Source organism: Schistocerca americana, chromosome 6 (assembly GCF_021461395.2).
Source record: "Schistocerca americana isolate TAMUIC-IGC-003095 chromosome 6, iqSchAmer2.1, whole genome shotgun sequence".
Classification (NCBI taxonomy): Eukaryota; Metazoa; Arthropoda; class Insecta; order Orthoptera; family Acrididae; genus Schistocerca; species Schistocerca americana.
The window spans coordinates 404,419,935-404,444,437 of record NC_060124.1 but is presented as its reverse complement, the minus strand read 5'-3'; positions in this window follow the sequence as shown (position 1 = coordinate 404,444,437).

Below are 24,503 nucleotides of genomic sequence, written 5' to 3'. Positions count from 1 at the left end.
ATATGAAAGGGAAGCATTGCTCGAGAAGTGAGTGAGACAGGGTTACACCTGATGTCATTCAATCTGTGCATTTGAAAGCAGTAAAAGAAACTAAAGAAAAATCTGGAGGAGAAATGAAAGCTCAAGGTGAAGAAATAAAAACGTTAAAGTTTGCCGATGATACTGAAATTCTGTCAGTGACAGCAAATGACTAGGAAGAGCAGTGGAACGGTAAATATAAGATGAACATCAGCAAAAGCGAAACAAGTACAATGCAATGTTGTCAAATTAAATCAGGTGATGCTAAGGGAATTAGATTAGGAAACGAAACACTTAAACTACTAGGTGAGTTTAGCTATTTGGGCAGCAAAATAACTGATGATGGCCGAAGTAGAAAGATAATTTGTAGACTGGCAATGGCATGAAAAGCCTTTCTGAAGAAGAGAAATTTGTTAACATCGAATATAGATTTAAGTATTTCTTTTTTGAAGTATGGATTGCTGCCATGTATGGAAGTTAAACATGGACGATAAATGGTTTGGACAAAAATAGTGTTACGGCGTAAAGTTAAGCGCCAGCACGCCAGTCGGGAACGAGAGAATAGAGAGGTTCAAATGGTTCAAATGGCTCTGAGCACTATGCGACTTAACTTCTGAGGTCATCAGTCGCCTAGAACTTAGAACTAATTAAACCTAACTAACCTAAGGACATCACACACATCCATGCCCGAGGCAGGATTCGAACCTGCGACCGTAGCTAGAATAGAGAGGGCTGGGAAGAAGGCGTCAGCCAGTTGGACGCTGACCGACCCCTCTCCAGGACGAAAACGAGATCGCAGCAGTCTCTATGCGACGAGGACATAAGCGGTGCGCTGGACTGGCCGAAGCCAGTTCTACAGCAGTGTCAAGGCTAGAAACTAGAACAGAAACGTTAACACTCGTTACTTTACTTTTACATTCACTGTAGCTTAATCTTGGAATTGTTATACTGAAGAGATTTCTTATTTCGTATGTCGTCCTTTGCTTGCGCAACATCTGTATTTCTCCAAGTTAAGTTTTGTAAATTCATTAACACGATTTGCTTGAATTGCTGTCGAAATATCCAAGAAGGCAGGTTTCCTAGATACCCCATCTTTAACGACTAGGCACAGTTCAACAAATATAATAGAAGCTTTCGAAATGTGGTGCTACGAAAGAATACGGAAGATTATACGGGTAGATCATGTGACTAATGAGGAGGTGCTGAACAGAATTGGGGAGACGATAAATTTGTGGCACAACTTGACCAACTGAGGGGCTCGGTCGATATGACACATTATGAGACATCAAGGTATCACCAATTTAGTATTGTGGAAAGTGTGGGGGAGGGTGATCAGAATCCTTGAGGGAGGCTAATAGATGAGTACAGTGAGCAGATCCAGAAGGGTGTAGGTTGCGCCGGCACGCTAGTCGCAAACGACTCGAAGAGGCTCGCACAGGATGCAGTAGCGTGGTGAGCTACGTCAAAACAGTTTTCGCACTGAAGACCACAACAGCGACAAGGATTGAATTCCCAACAGCAGTAAAACACGTGTATTTAATTTCGAACCGAGAAGCCAATTATCAGTTTTCATAGGTGAACCACAAAAATGTTTTAGTAGTTCTTTAATTATAATAAATATTAAACTATCATCTACTATTTCACCCCATTAGGAATTGAATTACCAAAAATTCCTTAGTGACCAATATAAAAAAACATGTTCAAATGTATGTGAAATCTTATGGGACCTAACTGCTAAGGTCATCAGTCCCTGAGCTTACACACTACTTAACCTGAATTATCCTAAGGACAAACACACACGCCCATGCCCGAGGGAGGATTCGAACCTCCGCCGGGACCACCCTCACAGTCCATGACTGCAGCGTCCTAGACCGCTCGGCTAATCCCGCGCGGCCAGTTACCAATATACCAAATACCAGTTTTCACAGTCCTAACTTCAAAATTGTCTTAGTAACGATATATTACGAGGAAAACATTTGATAGTGTATTTTATTCCCTTAGGACTGGCATTTCGGAAACCCCCTTCTTAATTGGTACCTATAGTTTAAGATCACAATGTCTCCAAATACAAAGTTTCTATCCTTACCGTTGTATGTCGGGCAACAATGAGTCAGTCAGTTAGGACATTTCCTTTTGTATTGCATATTGATAATGGAAACATTCCTGTAAAGTAATTTTGGAGACTACAATCAATTTTTTCCTTATTAATTAAGCATGAGCATTCCGTAAGATGATAAATGTAAAACATTCTAGATACTTCGAGATCGATGGTTTCTCAGGAGCTACGCACCTTAGTAGGAACTAGGAACTGCAAGCTAATGGAGCAAAGAACTTGAAACATGGCGTAAAAAAAAGTACTACCTGATTACGTAGTGTTCATAGTTATTGTTATAAAGGACAAACGAACAAACTGTCATCTTTCGCAAGTCTTTCCAGCCCAGATGCCGAATCGAAGCGACTTTCCCAAGTTCTTTTCTGGTATTTAAGTCAGCTTTATGAAGTCAATCGTGCTTTCACGTAACTGTTCGTACGTCTACTGGCCGACCTTTGTGAATGTTTGTAGCTGAGGGCGTTGTAAAGGTAGAAAGTTTACTATAACTTTAGACATGTTTGACTACCTTTTAGTTATTTCCCTCTATTGCTGTTAGGAAATTATTCCACGTAATGACAATTGTTGTTACATGGTGCGTCGACCTGTCGGTCAGCGGATAGTTCATATCCTTTCCATAACGTTTCCCTTTCAGATATTATCGAATGTAAAATCTGAAGCTTCTAGTGGTGATTTCGTCTTTCTGAAGCGTTATTCACATTCTAATCGTAAAGGAACGACGTGGTTCGGGGCTCCTGGGCATATCATCGACCTTGACTTCCTTTCGATGACGTAATTTTCGCGATTTTTGCTTTTGCACATGGATTATGTGATGTCGGTGGCGTTATGACGTGTCCCTATATTCGATAACTGCATTCATCCCACTACTGACTTTACTGTCTTGCAAATTAGAAATACGAAATTAAACGAGCGTACCCTCACTCCCCCCTGGCTTCATTTCTTTATTTTCCTCTAATTGTAATTACAGTAATCATCTATTGTGACATTATGTAAGCCATTTGGTCATACAAACCTGAAAGCTAGCGAAATAAAAAAAACAAAAAAAAAAACAGACACCCTACAGTGAAATTGCAGGAACAATTGAAATAAAATCCACAGTTGTTCACAAATAAATAATCCTTACAGTATAAGGTTGTAAACTATTGCGACATACTTCTCTAAAGGATAACAGGAGTGTAAAACCTTTCAACGAGGATTTGAACACCCTTATTTTTCAAGTAAAGTTCTTCTACCGGAATCTTATTGAAAATGAAACCTACAGAACTGTGTACAACTTCACGTATTGTGGTTACGAACGGTTTATTCAAACGCAAATAGTTTTTGCCACGTAGTGATTTCTGAGTGAATATGGCTGTTCCTCCACCATACGTCTATGTTAATAACTTAATCTATCATCAGGGAGTGTATTATGTACAGAAATGACGAACTGAGGATTACTAGATGCTTCAAGACCACCCTGTATTATATCATTCTGATTACCGTATCTGGGCTAAGAATGTCCTCTATGAATTCACTGAGATAACCCGAAATATACCGTAGGCTATAATAGCGGGAACGTGTGGAAATAAAACAAGAAAACAAGCTGTTTTTTTCTAAGCAGAGAGATATATTTCTTATTGTAAATAGAGTTACATTTAGTAGTTCCTTTGCTAGAACTTGAATGTGATTTATCAAAGACAGCTTCATATCAACCTTCATTCCTAAAGAATTGAACTGTTCACCTTCACTGATTGTTTTGTGACGATGTGCCAATAAAATTTCGCTTTTACAAGATTTTCGTATCGCAAGCTGAATGCGCTGTGTTGTTTTGCAGTTAGGAGAAGCACTATTTACTGTAAGTCTTGAGCTCTTGCTATCCCCTACAATTTTTGTTAAATCACATACAACAACAGCACGTGAGTCGCTGCAGCCATTTGAAAATTATTCACTGGCAATGAATATTCCATTTACTGAATATAAAATAATTCATTGATCAGATTTCCCCTATTCCCCCAATGTTGAACAGCACAGAAAAGTAAAGCATAGTGCACACATTTGTATGCTTTACTTAAATGAAAGAAAATACCACCAGCGCTCATGTTATTATTTAGCTCTGCGTGTGCCTCACACAAGAGCATAACTTGCATTTTCTGTTAATTGTGTTCTCCTGGTCAACTGCCGCTGTACCTCCGAGGATGTTTCCCGCAGTTGGAGACGAAACTTCCGGGAAGAGTTTTATACTTCGACCACGGCCTATCAGCCGAGAAGTTTTAAGTGAAGACACTTACCGGCCGTGAAAGCTTACATTGTATGAAGCACACGACTGCTTTACTGCTATAGGGAGCGGCAAAATGTAGTGATATTGTTATTCAGGATAGTTCAGTTGCGTTCATATGATGTGCATAGGCAATAAATGATCGTACTGAATGGCCTATTAGTTGAGGGTGTATATTATTAACTGAAATCGTACAATCATAATTTGTCTAAAATTAATCCGTTCCCGTTACTTCTTCATCTATGACGCTGAATAAATATTGTTTTTTCAACTATGTTTTACAAGTGGTCTTCAGCAGGAAGCTTACGAAGTTTCAGAGCTGCGAACGGGGTAGGAGGAGAGCAGGGCTGGGAGCCAATTACGTTGCACTTTGAACACCTGCGTCGCCCATTTCGTTGCCACTTTTTTCTTTTTTTCGTGCATCCGTGGAATTACAGCCAATGAAAGCGGCATTATCTGGGCAGACTGGAATGAATGACGCACCTGCTAACAGCACACCGTGTTTCTATTTTCATAGGTAGCCACTACGTTTTCAATGGCGATGATTTTAGTGTGAAACACACTAAACTGTACAAATCGTAATTTTAATCTTCAGGATCCTCAGATCATCTGAAAGAAGATAAATAATTGGTCGGAAATAAAGGTTCTAATAGAGAAGATGGCAACGATAGAATACACCGAGCGAATAGTAACTACTACTTCTACAGCCGTTCTAACAGTAGAAGAAGTTAACAGGAAAGGAGCAGCTGAGGAAGACAGTTGTAGGCAATTTCATATGTTACTTAGTTCGCACATTGAGCAAGCACTAATGGAAACCAAGGAGAAATTAGGATTGAGGTTAAATTTGAGAGACCACAACGAGACTGTGAGTTGTGATGATGATATAATTCTGTCACACACCGCAAAAGACTTGAAAGAGGAGTTCAGTGAAAAGGATAATGTGTTGAAAGAGACCACAAAACGAACACCAACAAAAATGTAAGAGTAATACGGGCGCTAATAGTAAGCGTTTTAATATTCGGCTAGCAAAATCATGCGATGATAGCCAAAGTAGACAGGAAATTCAGACTAACTACAGTTATTATCGAATGCCAAATGGACTGTCAGGAAACGTTTCTTGAAACTATTCGTCTAGAATCTAGCCTTGTGTGCATTCGAAACTTTGGAGCAGAAACAACACTGAAGCTTTTGAAATGAAATGCATCGGAACAATGCTGAGGAATGAATGGGTGTAACGAATAAATAATGAAGAGTTACGGAATAGAACTCGGCAAAAGAGAAAATTGTGATACTACTTGCTCGGTTGGTTGACCGATTCCTGAGGCCTTAAGAAATGATTAGATTTCGGTAGTTACAGAGAGATTTATTTATTGGCATTGGGCATCAAGAGTTAAGGTCATGCCGGACGCAAGTGGAAGAAGAAGGCTCTTATGTGGCAAGAAATGAAGCACTGAAACGCTTGCACCAAAAAAGTCAACTGGTGTCTCTTCTAAACTTTCAGACTTCTGGAATCTATAAATTCAACTGTGAAATTTTTTTTTAAATAATGGGAGAACTTTGAAAATATTTTTCCTTGTTGATACCGTGTTTTTGTTGAGTATGAGAGACCGGTATTCAATAGGAAAAGACTTTCATTTGTTTGAAACCACCAAAATCAATCTACTTTTAATAATTTTAGTTGTTACTTCAATAATGCCACTTCATTTATTTTTAACATTGTCACCAACTGGTAATATTTTCATACCTACCGTAGCTGGTGTCAGAAAGATGGTTCCATCAATACACTACTGGCCATTAAAATTGCTACACCAAGAAGAAATGCAGCTGATAAACGGGTATTCATTGGACAAGTATATTATACTAGATCTGACTTGTGATTACATTTTCACGCGATTTGGGTGCATAGATCCTGAGAAATCAGTACCCAGAACAACCACCTCTGGCCGTAATAACGGCCTTGATACGTCTGGGCATTGAGTCAAACAGAGCTTGGATGGCGTGTACATGTACAGCTATCCATGCAGCTTCAACACGATACCACAGTTCATCAAGAGTAGTGACTGGCGTATTGTGACGAGCCAGTTGCTCTGCCACCATTGACCAGACGTTTTCAATTGGTGAGAGGTCTGGGGAATGTGCTGGCCAGGGCAGCAGTCGAACATTTTCTGTATCCAGAAAGGCAACATGCGGTAGTACATTATCCTGCTGAAATGTAGGGTTTGGCAGGGATCGAATGAAGGGTAGAGCCACGGGTCGTAACACAACTGAAATGTAACGTCCACTGTTCAAAGTGCCGTCAATGCGAACAAGAGGTGACCGAGATGTGTGACCAATGGCACCCCGTACCATCACGCCAGGTGATACACACTTCCATTGTTCGTTCACCGCGGTGTCGCCAAAGGCGGATGCGACCATCATGATGCTGTAAACAGAACCAGGATTCATCCGAAAAAAATAACGTTTTCCCATTCATGCATCCACGTTCGTCGTTGAGTACACCATCGCAGGCGCTCCTGTCTGTGATACAGCGTCAAGGGTAACCGCAGCCATGGTCTCCGAGCTGATAGTCCATTCTGCTGCAAACGTCATCGAACTATTCTTGCAGATGGTTGCTGTCTTGAAAACGTCCCCATCTGTTTACTCACGGATCGAGACGTGGCTGCACGATCCGCTACAGCCATGCGTATGAGATGCCAGTCATCTCGACTGCTAATGATACGGGGCCGTTGGGATCCAGCACGGCGTTACGTATTACCCTCCTGAACCCACCGATAAATCGAAATCGCGGTAGGGTAGAATCCAACGTTTATCAAAGTCGGAAACGCGATGGTAAACATTTCTCCTCCTTACACGAGGCATCACAACAACGTTTCACCTGGCAACGCCGGTCAGCTGCTGTTTCAGTATGAGAAATTGATTGGAAACTTTCCTCATGTGAGCACGTTGTAGGTTTCGCCACCAGCGCCACCCTGGTGTGAATGCTCTGGACAGCTAAGCATTTGCACATCACAGATTCTCCTTCCTGTCGGTTAAATTTCGCATCTGTAGCATGTAATCTTCGTGCTGCAGCAGTGTTAATGGCCAGTAGTGTAATACCTGTAGCTACTTGGTTGTTATATTTGAGGTGCAGCTACTCACAGGGGTTCAATGTGGGCTCTATACTAGCCTCTTACTAGTATAAAAGCCTTCAGATAAGGCCGAGACCTACCGTGCCCTTTGTAAACCCATTCTGTTGGATATCCCATGAGGCAAAAGCAACAAGAATTCAGATGAGGAGCTCTTGGCAGGCCAGGCATCTGGAGAACCTCTGGAGATACCACATTTGTGGGATGCCACATTAAACAAATCTGTCAATGGGTGAGCGACATGTTGATCCATTTTGGATGAGAACACTGGTTTCCACACAGTTACGCTCCTCCAAAGTAGGAATCACTTGCCGGACAAGGAAATCTCGATAACGTGCAGAAGACACGGTATACCTGTGAGGCCTGCCGGCCGGAGTGGCCAAGTGGTTCTAGGCGCTACTGTCCGGAACCGCGCGACCGCTGCGGTAGCAGGTTCGAATCCTGCCTCGGGCATGGATGTGTGTGATGTCCTTAGGTTAGTTAGGTTTAAGTAGTTCTAAGTTCTAGGGGACTGATGACCTGAGAAGTTAAGTCCCATAGAGCTCAGAGCCATTTGCACCCGTGAGGCCTACTGGGTGTATTCTCTTCAAAGCAGAACGGACAGAGAATAGAGGTGCTTGTAATTCCACACCACACAGTCACTTACGGCGAATGTAGTAGCTCTCTGTGCACAATACGCCGTTTCACAGAACGACTAATTCAGCAGTTTTGTGTATTCACAGCTCAGTGCTGTGTAAAATTTGCCTCGTCACTCCATAGAACACTGACAGGCCACGTGACATCAACTTCAAACCCTGGCAGAAACAGGAGACTAAATTCATAATGTTGCTTTAAATCATGAGTTTCAGTTGCTGCACCGTCTGGATCTTGTACAGGATCGACTGTAATACAGACCGAAAAAAAAAAAAATGGTTCAAATGGCTCTGAGCACTATGCGACCTAACCTCTGAGGTCATCAGTCGCCTAGAACTTAGAAGTAATTAAACCTATCTAACCTAAGGACCACACACATCCATGCCTGAGGAAGGATTCGAACCTGCGACCGTAGCGGTCGCTCGGCTCCAGACTATAGCGCCCAGAACCGCACGGCCACTTCGGCCAGCTACAGACCGATAAACTTTATGTACTGTGGACTATGGGATGCACAAGTCTCGTGATACTGCAGGAGCACTAGCAATAACCGGGGCACATGCTGCATTATCAATGACAGTAACAGCAAACTCGTGAATAGCTTCCAACTGGATAGAACGCCTGTCTCTTCCAGGTATCACACCCGTATTTTCTAATTTCACTATTATCTTCTTTAAACTATTTAATGATATCGGGCCTCTCTTCCGATCTTTCAGTCGGCGATACTCTCTCAGTGCAGCAATATAATTACTGCTGTTCACGTGAAACGTTTCACTAAAGGCACGCGGGCTTTCTTTTCAATAGCCATTCTGTCCACTCACGTTACGGTTTGGCAAATGACACCGTAAATGTGACACCGTCATACAAACAGTTAATGGTGCCAAATTTTGACTTTGTGGCCAAAACTGGAATGAATTTTTGCCATCCTTAATCGGTCTCGCATAAACGCATTAGTATAACGACAAAGTTTCGCTGCCGTACGATGATTATAGCCCACAATCGAACTCCGCGTTAAGTTGCATTTTAATTATAAACACCCAATATTATCACTGGAAAGCGAAGGGGACATGGTTGCGTAATAGACATGCTCACCATATCCCTGCAGTGTTGTGGAATAAATCCCAAACCTCCCTGCATTGTCATATGGAATGATGGCGTGTGACGCTGGAGACAATGAACTGGAAACTAACATTGATAATTTCACGAACACAGTCTGAAAGCCTTGAAGCGTGGATTTTGTTAAGCTTTAATTGTCAGCTTATGTGAGACATCGGCACTTCCTGAATAAATATATGCTTGTGAGATTTGTTGGCAGCATGGGAGGAAGTAGAGTTGGGTATGTGCAACCTGCAGGGTTTGTTGAGAGAGAGGTAACTGGTACCTTCCTGTAACAGCTGAAAAAGAACGTTGTTTCACTGCCTCGGTCTGGCACACCGGAAAGCGTGCGGATAAGTGTCTCACCTTCACTGGCTGCTCTTACATGCATTAATTACAGGAATCATGTTCCAGGGAAGATGTTAGGCATTTGAAACCAACTAGAAGCATAATAAACAATTACAGATTTTAGAACAACTAGAGATTTATGTTACGAGATGCAGAGAACCTGACAAACTCCACAATTAACAGAATGAATTTGCAACAGACGCAAACTTCAACACTTACGACGATCTGTTCACCTGAGCGAACGTTTTTGCTACATACGTGCTTCCGCTGAGGTTGGAGCCTCCCGGTGGTCGAGTATTGCACTGCCGTAGCAGATGTCAACAACCTCTAAAGCGGAGGAGCGTTCCATCTACCTGCAGCAGAGCACTACACTCGTCGTCCTGCTTGTGTCGTCCCTGCCTTACTAATGGACAACAGCATAAACAGGCAATAGGCGGAAATACAGATACATCAGGCGGCAGAAATGCACTGTAGAAGTGTTACTACTATTTTCATCTATAACAATGTTTTCTCCTTGTTCTAAAATGTTATTTTACTGATTTAACGAACTGTTGTATATTTTTCAATTTTATATATATTTGGCCTAAACATTAATAGTAAATTTGTCATATTTTAGGCTTTTGAAAAATAAAGACTATCTTATAGGAGCCGCCCGCATCTAGCTCAAAGAGGATGAACAAAATCTAACAAATTTTTATATCTATGTAAGACCGGTGTTTTACATTCTGTAGCTAGTTTGACAACGCATGAACCGGTGTTCAGTGTATGCCGTCTTTAGGTATGAAATATATGTTCTTCGCATGGATTCAGTTAGATTACTAATAAGCCTGGTTCAATATTGCACTTACTTTTAGGTTTTAATATAAATTTTCTCTTGTAATATCTTAGATGGTTCAAATGGCTCTAAGCACTATGGGACTTACCATCTGAGGTCTTCAGTAGGGTAGACTTAGAAATAATTAAACCTAACTAACATAAGGACATCACAAACATCCATGCCCGAGGCAGGAGATTGGAACCTGCGACCGTAGCAGCAGCGCGGTTCCGGACTGAAGCGCCTAGAATCGCTCGACCACAGTGGCCGGCTATTGTTTTAGAATCTGAAGACGGTCATTGTATGGCCGAAACCGATTATGACTGTGTCATAAGGATGTGACTGCATCTATAACTAAACAAAAAAATTTTACAAAATAATCAATCACTCACTCCACTGACAAATTGCCGTTTTTTTCTAAAAGCATAATAAATCTAGATACCAGACACTCACACAAATCACCGATGTATGACATTTTGCGACTGTGACAAGACTGATTGTCGTTTCATCGTAAGTGAAGGATGAAGTCGGCGTCATTCGGCTACGAGTATACGTATGGCCTCTCTCACATATCTGAAAGCAACAGCCTGTTGCAACATAACTTAACAAACAGCTTCTATGAGATGAAAAGTGAAGGAGAACCAATAATAGGACCAGAGAATAAATGCTCCTGTTTGACCACAAAAAAGGCTAATATGCTCCTGCCTTAAAGACATTAACGGAAGAGAGGGGTAGTCGCTGTTTCGTCCTACCTTCCTCAACAATTTTGGAAGTTTTCCGTAAAATTTGGGCCTGCAAAAATATTCGCGCTCTTTTTGACATGCAGTTCGTTTCTCACTCCCACAAAATATCTAAATGTAACTCACTGACACCCATAAATCCATGGTAGTAAGTCGCTCATACTCATCGATTTCCACTTGCCCATCGTCACTCACTCATTTAGTCTAACTCACTGTCGTTATGTTTTTATGTCTCTCTAACTTCCTCTGTCTTAAAGCCACAATCTCCTTCTGTCCTACTACTATAGTATCCTCTCACTGTCACTGCCTACCCCTCGCTCTCTCTTACAGCTACTACCTCATTCTTTCCTTTCACGTGGTGCTGTCTCTTGTCTCACTGTCCCCCTCTCGTTCATTGTCATTATCACTGGCTCTCACACTCTTACACTTTCTTCCTCTCTTTCATCCACAGGCACCATTTCCTTGACTGTTGCCCTAACACTGTTCTGTCACTGTTAACTATATTTCACTGCCACTGTGTCCCTCTCTTTATCTGATACTACTATTGCCTCCTTCGCTCTTTCTGTACCGCAAATACTATCGCTATCTTCCAGTATTTATTAGTTTTCCGTCTCTATTCGACTGACACTGTCCCCTTCTCACTCAGCTTGAAAAAGCGCAAATCTGATCGCACGCCATACATTTTTGGGAAGTTTTCAAAGACGCACCTGATATCCCACGTTTCATTCTGAGCTTTGAAAACAGGAGCACATTCGCCTTTTTTTTTTTTTTTTTTTTTTTTTTTGCTTCGATAAGAGCATTTTTTCACTGCTTCTCTTCTTGTCTCTGCTGTAGCAGGGCATGTCACTCAGTCACTCATAAGAAAAAATCTTCATGAACCAGTACAATTTGATACTATGGTACTGTGAAATTGAAAAAGAACTCTTAACTAGTTTTACAGACAGACAGTCAACGAGCGAGCGAGCCAGCCAGCCAGCAGCAGCAGCAGCAGCAGCAGCAGCCGTCCCAGCAGCCCAGCAGCCCCTGCGCTCGCCCTCCCGCCGGCAGCAGTGGAGTGGGGCAGTCTGCGTCTTCGTCCACCTTCATCTCCGTGAGTTCCTTGTCTTCTTCTCTCGTTTTGTCCAGTCCGGTCCTGTTGTTTTCTTTCCTTTCCCCTTATAATCATAACTACAATCAACCACCACCACCACCACCACCACCACCACCACCACCGCCATCGCCTATACCTCTCCGTCCACTGCTGACACCACGATTACATGGTGTGCCCAGTGCCCCCCCCCCCACTCCATCCTACGCTTCTCACCCTCCCTTCTCCTGCACCCTTCATCGCCCTGTCCCCGACTCCTTCCCCCTTAGCCTCCTCCTCTGATCACTTCCATCTCCTCCCTCACCCTGTTGCCACCATCCCTGCGGCCCCCACCATGGTCCGTTGCCATCGCCATCACCTTCGCCATCGCCTTCACCATCGCCATCACCATCGCCAACACCAACACCAGCGCCCACACCCGGACCTGCCACCTCCTGCCATCTCCCGGTTGCTCCCATCCCCCACGCCTCTTCTCACACTTATGTTGCAGTTAAGCGCCCCAGTGGCACCCCTGCCTCATCCGCTCCCAAGAAATCATAGACTCTTCCTCCTCCCACCCCTGTGGATGCCATGGATGTCTCCCATGCCTATCCCTTCTACTACCTCCTCTTCCTCCTCCACCTCCTCCTAGAAATACCTCTGGTTCCGTCCCAATCCCTCACTCCTCGAAGCCCAGAACCCTGCCCTGCTCTTCCGACAGCATTTCCCTGGAGCCCCCATCTCCCTCCTCACTCCCCATCGGGACTCCACTCTCATCACCTCCCCAGCCCCACCCTTCACACAGACATCCTCTCCCGAATCCCCATTACCCGCTTTGGCCACAATGCTTCCCTCACCTCTGCTCCTACCCTGTCCCCCTCCCACCAACCCCAGCCCCTGTGTCACCCGCTGACCCTCACTCCCATGATCACTCGGCTTAGTCCGATGATCACGGAGGAGGAGGTGTTGGCGGAGCTTAAGGCATACCGATACATGGAAATACGTGCAGTTTGCCTGGTTTTCCACCTTGCTGGCCCCACCCACCTTATGCGGGTGTTTTCTCAACATGCCCCTTCCATCAACCTTCTCCTGAATGAGGGTAGCCTTGTTTTCCATCGCCGATACAAAGTCGACCCCTCCTGTTCCCGCATCTCGTGGTCGTGCGGTAGCGTTCTCGCTTCCCACGCCCGGGTTCCCGGGTTCGATTCCCGGCGGGGTCAGGGATTTTCTCTGCCTCGTGATGGCTGGGTGTTGTGTGCTGTCTTTAGGTTAGTTAGGTTTAAGTAGTTCTAAGTTCTAGGGGACTTATGACCACAGCAGTTGAGTCCCATAGTGCTCAGAGCCATTTGAACCTCCTGTTCCCCTCCTCAATCCCTCCACTGCCAGAGGTGCCTGCGTTATAATGCACATCTGACATCCGAGTGCCACATGGCCCCCGTTTGACTGCACAGCAAACAGGCGCATTTCCCCAGGCAGTGTCCCAACCTCCAGTCCCTCCTTCCTGCAACACCTGAAACCTCCCTCACCCAACCTACTCCCAGAAGTGCAAGGCCCGACCCCCCCCCCCCCCCTCAATTCCTGAACTCATCGTCCTCGTCCTTTCTCTGGATGGCCTCAGCCTTCCTGCAACGACCTTTGTGACCGCCCCCCACACCCCCACTACCGAGGACGTCATCAGGTTTGTCACCACAGTCCTCCAGAATGTCCACCCATTCCAGCGCCCCCGCACCCTCCAGCAGATATCCTTCACTGCTTGGTCCGTCTTCCACCTTAACACCTATGCCACCTATTCCCACAACCAAGCCCACTTCACCTTCTCCCATCTCGACACCCTTGTCTAAATTCCTTTCATGGCGTGTGCGCTGAATTGCCGATCCTGTCGCAGCAACTAAGCAACGATGTCTGCAGCAGGGGAAACAAAGGCAATCTGCAAACCAACAGGCTTCACCACATCATAACCGTGTACCCAATATCGACGGTCAGCTGCAGATCAAATTATAAGATCTTTTCGCAGTTACTTGAAAATCCATCAAGCAAAACACTGAGCTGTAGCGAATTCAACCTAGAAGATAAGGATGGACACAGCAAAATTCACCAGTCCCTGTTGTAGACAAGTTTTATCGTGAAAAACATTTTGACAGTTCAACAAAGTCACAGAGTTTCTATATGTTCGTTAGGCGGGCTGACACTCCTTGATATCTTTGCCAGAATAAATTGAAATTATCCTAATTTTTCCTTAAATAATTAATTAATGTCACTAAAGAATCAATCTTGTCCTCATTTAATGGAGTATTTCACTTTAAAACCAATCTTCTTGACTACAATCGCCGATAAAGTTTCAAAACAGAATCCTAACACACTTCACAGTATCGATTATTTTCAAAATATCAATATGTGTCGACCTCACACCAATAAAACTTCAAACCAGTCAACCATTGAAGATCGTCCACACTCTCGACAAAACCCTGCTAGAACCTTTTCAAGAAGTCTGAATTTTAATAAAACTTGCAAATCTCACACGTAAGTATTATTTATAATGCATGTCGTAACAACAGAGTCAACTGACTGTTCCAACTTCCAACTCGAAGTTTATTTTACAGTTGATAACCAATTGACATCCAATTACAAACTTTATCCTTCCACGTTCAACACTGAACTCCTTTTTCTTTTATTAAAAAAACATAAAACATATTTTAATTATGGTCAGCATGATGTTTCAATGGTTCTTCCAGCCGCCGGCCCTTGACTATGATGCAATAGTGGCTAGCTCTCGTCGTCCGCCGCGTCTGGAGTCCCCACTGGATCATCTTGCTGCCAAGCTCCCACCTCCTTCCTCTCCACCCTAACCAGGCTATATAATGTGGTCTTGTCCACCGGCTACTACCCCAACCTGTGGAAAACCTCCCATATCCTAATGTTCCTCAAGCCCGATAAACCACCATCCGCTGTCTCCTGCTACCGTCCCATCAGCCTTAACTTGGTCTTCAGCAAGGTCCTGGAATCCATCCTTACCAGACGCATCCACCAGCATCGCCACCAGCACTGCTGCCTTCCCGATACCAAGTGTGGCTTCCTATCAACTATGTCAGTCTGATCGGATCCTTTCTTTCCCAATGTCCTTCCTGTGTCTCCATCCATAACACAGATTCCTACACCTTCTACCCCTCTGATGGTGTGCCCCAAGTTCTACTTTCTGTATACAGCGGACATGTCGCTGCCTTCACCCCCTGTCCACCTTCTCCAGTACACCGATGACACCACCTTTCTTCCTCCCACCCCCACCCTGCAACACTCCCTTCTCCAATTCCATCTTCACTGGTTCAGCACTTGGTGTAGCCAGTGGTTGCTCAAGGTCAATCCTTCCAAGACCCAGGCGATCATTGTAGGCAAAACCACCCGTCCCTTCCGTCTCCTCGACTTCTATATCACCATTTATGGCTATCACCCTCACCCCCACCCACAAATACTTTGGCATCACCCTTGCCCTCGCCTCTCCTGGACCCCCCATTTCTGGACAATCCAAGCCAAGGCACACTCCCGACTGTCTCCTCAAGCTCCTTTCTAGCCACTCATGGGGTCTGGACCCCTCCACCATCCACCACACCTATCAGTCCCTCATCTGCCCTATCCTCTGCTATGCCCACCCCACCTGGATCTCCATCCCTCTTACCTTTTACAAATCTCTTCAAATCCTAGAATGCTATGCACTCTGCCTCGCCTATCGCATTCACCTCCGCTCCCCCACGTGGATCCTGTAAGACCTCTTTCTGTTCCCGCACCTCCTCCTTTTCCTCGAATAGATATGGATCCTCTACACCTCCTATAAACTTGATACCCCTCAACCGCTTGTCTCTCGCATCCTCTCCCACCCCCATCCACTGCCGCGCCTGTATTGCCACATCCCACCTGCTCTCCATCTCTTCACTCTCCATACCCTCGCCCAAGGCGGCTTCCGCCAACTCCCCCTCCCTCATGATGCCCTCATCCCCTCCATGTACCCCCTCCTGCCAACTTTGATCCTTCCTTTCCACCCCAATGGCACCATCTCTCCCTTCTCTTCCTCCTCATTTCCTCTCTCCTCTCCCCTGGGCTTCCACTACCCCCCTACCGACTTTCCTCCCCTCCCATCTCCTCTGCCACTGACATGTCAACCCTCCCCTCTCCCTCCGTCCCCCACCTTTTCCCCTTTGGCAGGTCCCAAAACTCGTACACGTGCAGTGAACATTCATGCACCGGAGATCATTGCCATCAGTTTTTTTGTGTGTGCCATCATGTTAGTCCCCCCATGAACCATGGACCTTGCCGTTGGTGGGGAGGCTTGCGTGCCTCAACGATACAGATGGCCGTACCGTAGGTGCAACCACAACGGAGGGGTATCTGTTGAGAGGCCAGACAAACATGTGGTTCCTGAAGAGGGGCAGCAGCCTTTTCAGTAGTTGCAGGGGCAACAGTCTGGATGATTGACTGATCTGGCCTTGTAACATTAACCAAAACGGCCTTGCTGTGCTGGTACTGCGAACGGCTGAAAGCAAGGGGAAACTACAGCCGTAATTTTTCCCGAGGACATGCAGCTTTACTGTATGATTAAATGATGATGGCGTCCTCTTGGGTAAAATATTCCGGAGGTAAAATAGTCCCCCATTCGGATCTCCGGGCGGGGACTACTCAAGAGGACGTCGTTATCAGGAGAAAGAAAACTGGCGTTCTACGGATCGGAGCGTGGAATGTCAGATCCCTTAATCGGGCAGGTAGGTTAGAAAATTTAAAAAGGGAAATGCATAGGTTAAAGTTAGATATAGTGGGAATTAGTGAAGTTCGGTGGCAGGAGGAACAAGACTTTTGGTCAGGTGATTACAGGGTTATAAATACAAAATCAAATAGGGGTAATGCAGGAGTAGGTTTAATAATGAATAAAAAAATAGGAGTGCGGGTTAGCTACTACAAACAGCATAGTGAACGCATTATTGTGGCCAAGATAGACACAAAGCCCATGCATACTACAGTAGTACAAGTTTATATGCCAACTAGCTCTGCAGATGATGACGAAATAGATGAAATGTATGACGAGATAAGAGAAATTATTCAGGTAGTGAAGGGAGACGAAAATTTAATAGTCATGGGTGACTGGAATTCGTCAGTAGGAAAAGGGAGAGAAGGAAACATAGTAGGTGAATATGGATTGGGGGGAAGAAATGAAAGAGGAAGCCGCCTTGTAGAATTTTGCACAGAGCATAACTTAATCATAGCTAACACTTGGTTCAAGAATCATAAAAGAAGGTTGTATACCTGGAAGAATCCTGGAGATACTAGTAGGTATCAGATAGATTATATAATGTTAAGACAGAGATTTAGGAACCAGGTTTTAAATTGTAAGACATTTCCAGGGGCAGATGTGGACTCTGACCACAATCTATTGGTTATGACCTGTAGATTAAAACTGAAGAAACTGCAAAAAGGTGGGAAGTTAAGGAGATGGGACCTGGATAAACTGAAAGAACCAGAGATTGTACAGAGTTTCAGGGAGAGCATAAGGGAACAATTGACAGGAATGGGGGAAAGAAATACAGTAGAAGACGAATGGCTAGCTTTGAGGGATGAAGTAGTGAAGGCAGCAGAGGATCAAGTAGGTAAAAAGGCGAGGGCTAATAAAAATCCTTGGGTAACAGAAGAAATATTGAATTTAATTGATGAAAGGAGAAAATATAAAAATGCAGTAAATGAAGCAGGCAAAAAGGAATACAAACGTCTCATAAATGAGATCGACAGGAAGTGCAAAATGGCTAAGCAGGGATGGCTAGAGGACAAATGTAAGGATGTAGAGGCGTCTCTCACTAGGGGTAAGATAGATACTGCCTACAGGAAAATTAAAGAGACCTTTGGAGAGAAGAGAACCACTTGTATGAATATCAAGAGCTCAGATGGCAACCCAGTTCTAAGCAAAGAAGGGAAGGCAGAAAGGTGGAAGGAGTATATAGAGGGTTTATACAAGGGCGATGTACTTGATGACAATATTATGGAAATGGAAGAGGATGTAGATGAAGATGAAATGGGAGATAAGATACTGCGTGGAGAGTTTGACAGAGCACTGAAAGACCTGAGTCGAAACAAGGCCCCGGGTGTAGACAACATTCCATTAGAACTACTGACGGCCTTGGGAGAGCCAGTCATGACAAAACTCTACCATCTGGTGAGCAAGATGTATGAGACAGGTGAAATACCCTCAGACTTCAAGAAGAATATAATAATTCCAATCCCAAAGAAAGCAGGTGTTGACAGATGTGAAAATTACCGAACTATCAGTTTAATAAGTCACAGCTGCAAAATACTAACGCGAATTCTTTACAGACGAGTGGAAAAACTGGTAGAGACGGACCTCGTGGAAGATTCGTTTGGATTCCGTAGAAATGTTGGAACACGTGAGGCAATACTAACCTTACGACTTATCTTAGAAGAAAGATTAAGAATAGGCAAACCTACGTTTCTAGCATTTGTAGACTTAGAGAAAGCTTTTAACAATGTTAACTGGAATAATCTCTTTCAAATTCTGAAGGTGGCAGGCATAAAATACAGGGAGCGAAAGGCTATTTACAATTTGTACAGAAATCAGATGGCAGTTATAAGAGTCGAGGGGCATGAAAGGGAAGCAGTGGTTGGGAAAGGAGTGAGACGGGGTTGTAGCCTCTTCTCGATGTTATTCAATCTGTATATTGAGCAAGCAGTAAAGGAAACAAAAGAAAAATTTGAAGCAGGTATTAAAATCCATGGAGAAGAAATAAAAACTTTGAGGTTCGCCGATGACATTGTAATTCTGTCAGAGACAGCAAAGGACTTGGAAGAGCAGTTGAACGGAATGGACAGTGTCTTGAAAGGAGGATATAAGATGAACATCAACAAAATCAAAACGAGGATAATGGAATGTAGTCAAATTAAATCGGGTGATGCTGAGGGAATTAGATTAGGAAATGAGACACTTAAAGTAGTAAAGGAGTTATGCTATATAGGGAGTAAAATAACTGATGATGGTCGAAGTAGAGAGGATATAAAATGTAGACTGGCAATTGCAAGGAAATCGTTTCTGAAGAAGAGAAATTTCTTAACATCGAATATAGATTTAAGTGTCAGGAAGTCGTTTCTGAAAGTATTTGTATGGAGTGTAGCCATGTATGGAAGTGAAACATGGACGATAACTAGTTTGGACAAGAAAAGAATAGAAGCTTTCGAAATGTGGTGCTACAGAAGAATGCTGAAGATAAGGTGGGTAGATCACGTAACTAATGAGGAGGTATTGAATAGGATTGGGGAGAAGAGAAGTTTGTGGCACAGTTTGACTAGAAGAAGGGATCGGTTGGTAGGGCATGTTTTGAGGCATCAAGGGCTCACAAATTTAGCATTGGAGGGCAGCATGGAGGGTAAAAATCGTAGAGGGAGAACAAGAGATGAATACACTAAGCAGATTCAGAAGGATGTAGGTTGCAGTAGGTACTGGGAGATGAAGAAGCTTGCACAGGATAGAGTAGCATGGAGAGCTGCATCAAACCAGTCTCAGGACTGAAGACCACAACAACAACAACATCATGTTAGTGCCTTAGTGTTGCACCACCCACGCTGCATCGTTCACGTGTGTCTTTTCAGTCGCCTATGTTCGTGTACCGGTGCTAAAAGTTTTTTATTTTACTACGTCTATGAACGGCTCCACTTTTTTTCATCAGTGTGTCTACTGTTTTTTGTCCATCATTTTGTTTTGTTTTTCTATGTTTATACTTATATTATCTGTGGCTGAAGAGCGGCGTAGTATTGCCGCTGCCGGCTTACCTAGTATGAGGCACAAAGTTTGGGGATTGGAGGTAGCATCGCAAGAAGAGATGGTCACGAGGTCCGAGCGGCCGAAACCACGAGCTGCGCAAGAGAGCCTGTGCAGAGTGATGATACCGGAGTGCTTCACCCGGGGTCAGCGTCGACTATAAGCAGCAGGCCGACATTCTGTCGGTTGGTTGGCAACAATCGTGTTGGACGACCGCTCGTAGCCTGCCTACTCTCTTCTACCTGGCTTTCGCGGCACCACTCAGTAACCGCTGCGACGCACTGTGGATCCATGGAACTGCTTGCTGATAAAGGAGAGTAATATTCTGCAATCCTCGTGGTAATTTGTTTCATTGCCTACCTGCCTCCTTATTATTTTCTGGTTTGTACCCGACCCTCGGTGTTTTACTAGGTCGGCTCTTTGGTCGTAAATATAGGCAGTAGTATTATACTAAGACACTAGTTATCGTTTAAAAATATGTCCCGCTATTATATGCCTTTCCTTTCTGGTTTGTACCCGATCATGAATGTTCTAGTTAACCAGCTCTTTGTCGTAGATACAGCTGTTACAATAGTACTGAGGCACAGGTACCCGTTAAACAAAGAGTGACCTTGTGGTTAGATTTAGCTGTTATCCGGTTCAGTTCTTTTATTGTAATTGCATTTCTCAGTCATTTGTTATAATCTGAACAACCTGTTGTACTAAGCTGATCGTTTTCGTGTTTGGAAGACTCCGTCATTATTAGTGTGTTTTAGCTGTATTCTGTGATTCTGTCGAGTGAGTTCTCTTGTAATAAGTGTTCACAAGTGACATCTTCAGACGTTCCTTCTGAGCTTTATTAATAACTGACAATCAGTTTAACCATGTAAATGTTAACAGCCACCTGTCACCAGGGATTTAGTCAATTGTCAGAAGGGACGGTTGAGCTCCAGTCGCACCTAATTTGCCGATTGAAATTAAGAGGTTCGTTTCTTTGGAGTAAGCTTTATCATTGTCATATAGTTTGCTAATTTGTTTAACCTTGAAGCACGGGTGAGCACCTCAACTCCGAACTTTTCGACATACAGCTTTCAAATTAAAAGTTACGTCACTAGTTTTGAGTAACTGAATCACTCTTGTCATCAGTGGTGCTTATAAAGTTTTCATGTATTGCAGAAGGGCATTGAATAAGACGGAGTGTGTCCAGAGCGGTAGTAAACACCGCTGTTTCACCCGATAACGGGCGGGCTACAGGTCCGGCAGTCGTGTAATCATTGCCATATTGTTTGCCGTTTTGCAGTACAACACTTCAGATTTCTTTTGCAAAGATTGAACGCTTATTCAACTTAAGGTTTAAGGTCAAACGAATTTTACAAATTTGTTCATTTTGTTAAATGAAAATGGTTCAAATGGCTCTGAGCACTATGGGACTTAACATCTTAGGTCATCAGTCCCCTAGAACTTAGAACTACTTAAACCTAACTAACCTAAGGACATCACACACACCCATGCCCGAGGCAGGATTCGAACCTGCGACCGTAGCAGTCCCGCGGTTCCGGACTGTAGCGCCTAGAACAGCACAACCACAGCGGCCGGCTTTTGTTAAAGGAAATTTTATGATTAAATGCATCTTTTTTCTGTAAAACATAGTTTATATACTCTTAAAAAAGCAGCTTGTGTGAAAAGAAAGTTATGTTGGTGTGTCCTCCACTCCACGTTTTACTTAATTCCAGTAAGTGTCCCGTATCAGATACGGACATGAAGAAAATTTTCACTGTTATGGATCGTGATCTTAGTTATGTCGTAAGAGTTACTGCTATTTGTGTGCATGGCCGTCTTGAAATCCGCGGCACCGTTTTGGTACCAAGAAACCACGATGTTAGGATGTTTCTTGAAAACTGGTAAATGCTTTTGATAGTGGGAAGTGCCTAGAGAATATCCATTAAGATCCTAAGTAATTTGCGGCGATTATTTATTATTACCTATTAGGTTCCGTGTCGCATCGGATTTTACGTGTGTGTTCAAGTAGGGTAAATTTTGACTTCTATGTCTCGGAAAGTATAATGATATCAAAAAAAACATTTTAACGTGTTAGAAATCTTAAGAATATATCACAAAAGTACAATCGATTAGCTGTGCATAGCAGTGTCTGAATAGACCGCTACGTTTCAGTTTCCAAAAACTAGGTTTTTCGGGTTTTCTCAGGAACTGCCCTTGAACTGCATGAGCCTCCAAAAAAGAAACAACGGATTTGATCCATTTGCCTGAGCTGGACGATGTGTGTAATATTCAAACTCTGACACTCTACTGTAAGACAGTTACAGTAAGACGAAACTTCTGTTGGGTATACAAATGGTCGCTAATCCAAGGGATATACAAAACAGTTCACCCTACCTTTTTATCAGCAACAGAACAGAGGTATGAGGCCTGGAAATATCAAGTTTTTAATCCTGACGGTTTGGAACACATTAGGTAGCGCATGGTGTCATATGGATAAAGGGAGCATTGCACAGGGAACTGAAACTTGTTATGTATCCTAACAACCATAGTGAGTAATCGAATATCTTCACACGTGGCGAGTTCTTCACCAGTATGGTAAACGAAACCGCTTTTTCCACGAACCACTTAAAGGTTATGTCGGCAGTAAACATCCCAAGTACGTGGGCAGGTAGCAAAGCAAGTTGGCAGCTGGCGCCAGTTTATTGGCGGTGCACTGTCCACAGTTGGCTGCCGCCTGTCCGCGCTGTACCGTAGCGCGACGATAGCTCACGCGGCCAGTCCCCGGCGACGCAACGTTAATGTGGCATGAGTTATAACGGCGGCGTCGGCGGCTGCTGCGCACACCACATGCTACGCAGTGATTTATTCCCCTGGCCGCTGCTGCCACCGCGGCCGGTCGCGAACCAGACTCGGACTTCGGGGCAGTCGAGCGTGAATTACGGCGCACTGGTCGCCACCGCTTTCAGCCAACAGCCTTCTCTTTCCCCAGCGTTTGGCCCAGCCGTCAGCTGAGTAGTTCTGTCATACCTGTCGCTGCCAAAGTTCTCAATAATTCTGAGCGAATGTGGTTTTCTCCAGAGCGATTGTTTCGAAATTTGGTCATTCATTGGTTCTTATCAGTCCAAACATGAATGGGATACCTTTAATTAGCGCACAAATTAATCATATATTACAAACTTTCCATCTATGTCACTAACAATCATCCTCTCATAAATGTGCACGCTGCCATTGATGTTTATTTCACCCTTTCAGGTTCCTTAATATTTAACAAAACACTGGCTTTAAAAGAAAAAACACAACTATGTTGATGAACTACAGTTTATTTTATTTACGGTATAGTTTTTAAGCACAATATTAAATATAATATCACATTCAATTTACAAACAGACATACAAATTTATAAAATAATAAAGTGCGCCGTCAATTCAGATGAGGATATTGTCGAAAGTTCCACCTTAGGCACTGTTAGGACATTGTGTAACTATGTGAAGAACGATTTCCTTGGCTGCTCCATAATCGCATTTTGGAGACGGAGCCTTACGTGATTTATGAAAAGAGCCCATGTTTCTGCCATGACTGGTGTGCATTGTGTTACACATTCTCCATTATCAGCGCGATTGATCAAAGGCAAGGACTTCCTTCGTTATGCAGGGCAAGTATTGGCAAAGTAGAGCGCAAGCCTATGTCCAGTCTGGGTCCCTTGAGTCTGTTAAGTTGAACCGAGACGTCTGCAGTTCTATGGCCGTAGTTCTATGTGCGTAGGAGTACCCAAAAAAAAGAATAAATAAATAAATGCGGAATAACATTACCGAGGGGGGAGCTTGCGTGATATGCATTTCTGTCACTAGGCGCGTGTAGCGCGTTTTAGTGCCATTTCAGTGCCGTTTGTTTATCGATCTGGTTCGTTATGTTCTTCTGCGGTGCTCGTTTTTGCTAGCGCTGTTCTTGTTTCCTTTTTATGATAAGTTTAAATGAAGAACGCGCAGCTGTGAAATTATTATTTCTACTTGGTAAAAATGCAGGTGAAACTGTTTTAATGTCGATAACAGCTTACCAAGATGACGCTATGGGAAAAACTCAAGCGTAAGAGTTGTTTTCGCTCTTTAAAAATGACGACGTTTCGATTGATGAAAAACCATGTTCTGGACGTCAATGAATTGCCCGAATGGACGGAAAATTGAAAAAAAATTGAGAACTTGTACTCCCAGAGCGTTTTAAGAGGATTGCGCAAAAGTGTTTCTCAAAAGAGACCCGATTTGTGGCAGAAAGGGGACTGGTTCTTCCACTGCCACAACTCACCTGCAAACACAGCCAACTCTGTCAGACAGTGTTTGTCTAAAAATGGCACGGTTCCGCTGTACCACGCACCTTACTCACCTGTCCTGGCTCCGTCTAACTTTTTCTAATTTCCCCGCATGAAAAGGGACATGGAAAGAATACTGATTTGACAACGATGAAGGAGTCAAGGATAAAACGAGGGAGGAGCTGTCAGCCATTTCTAAGGATGACTACAAAAAATGTTT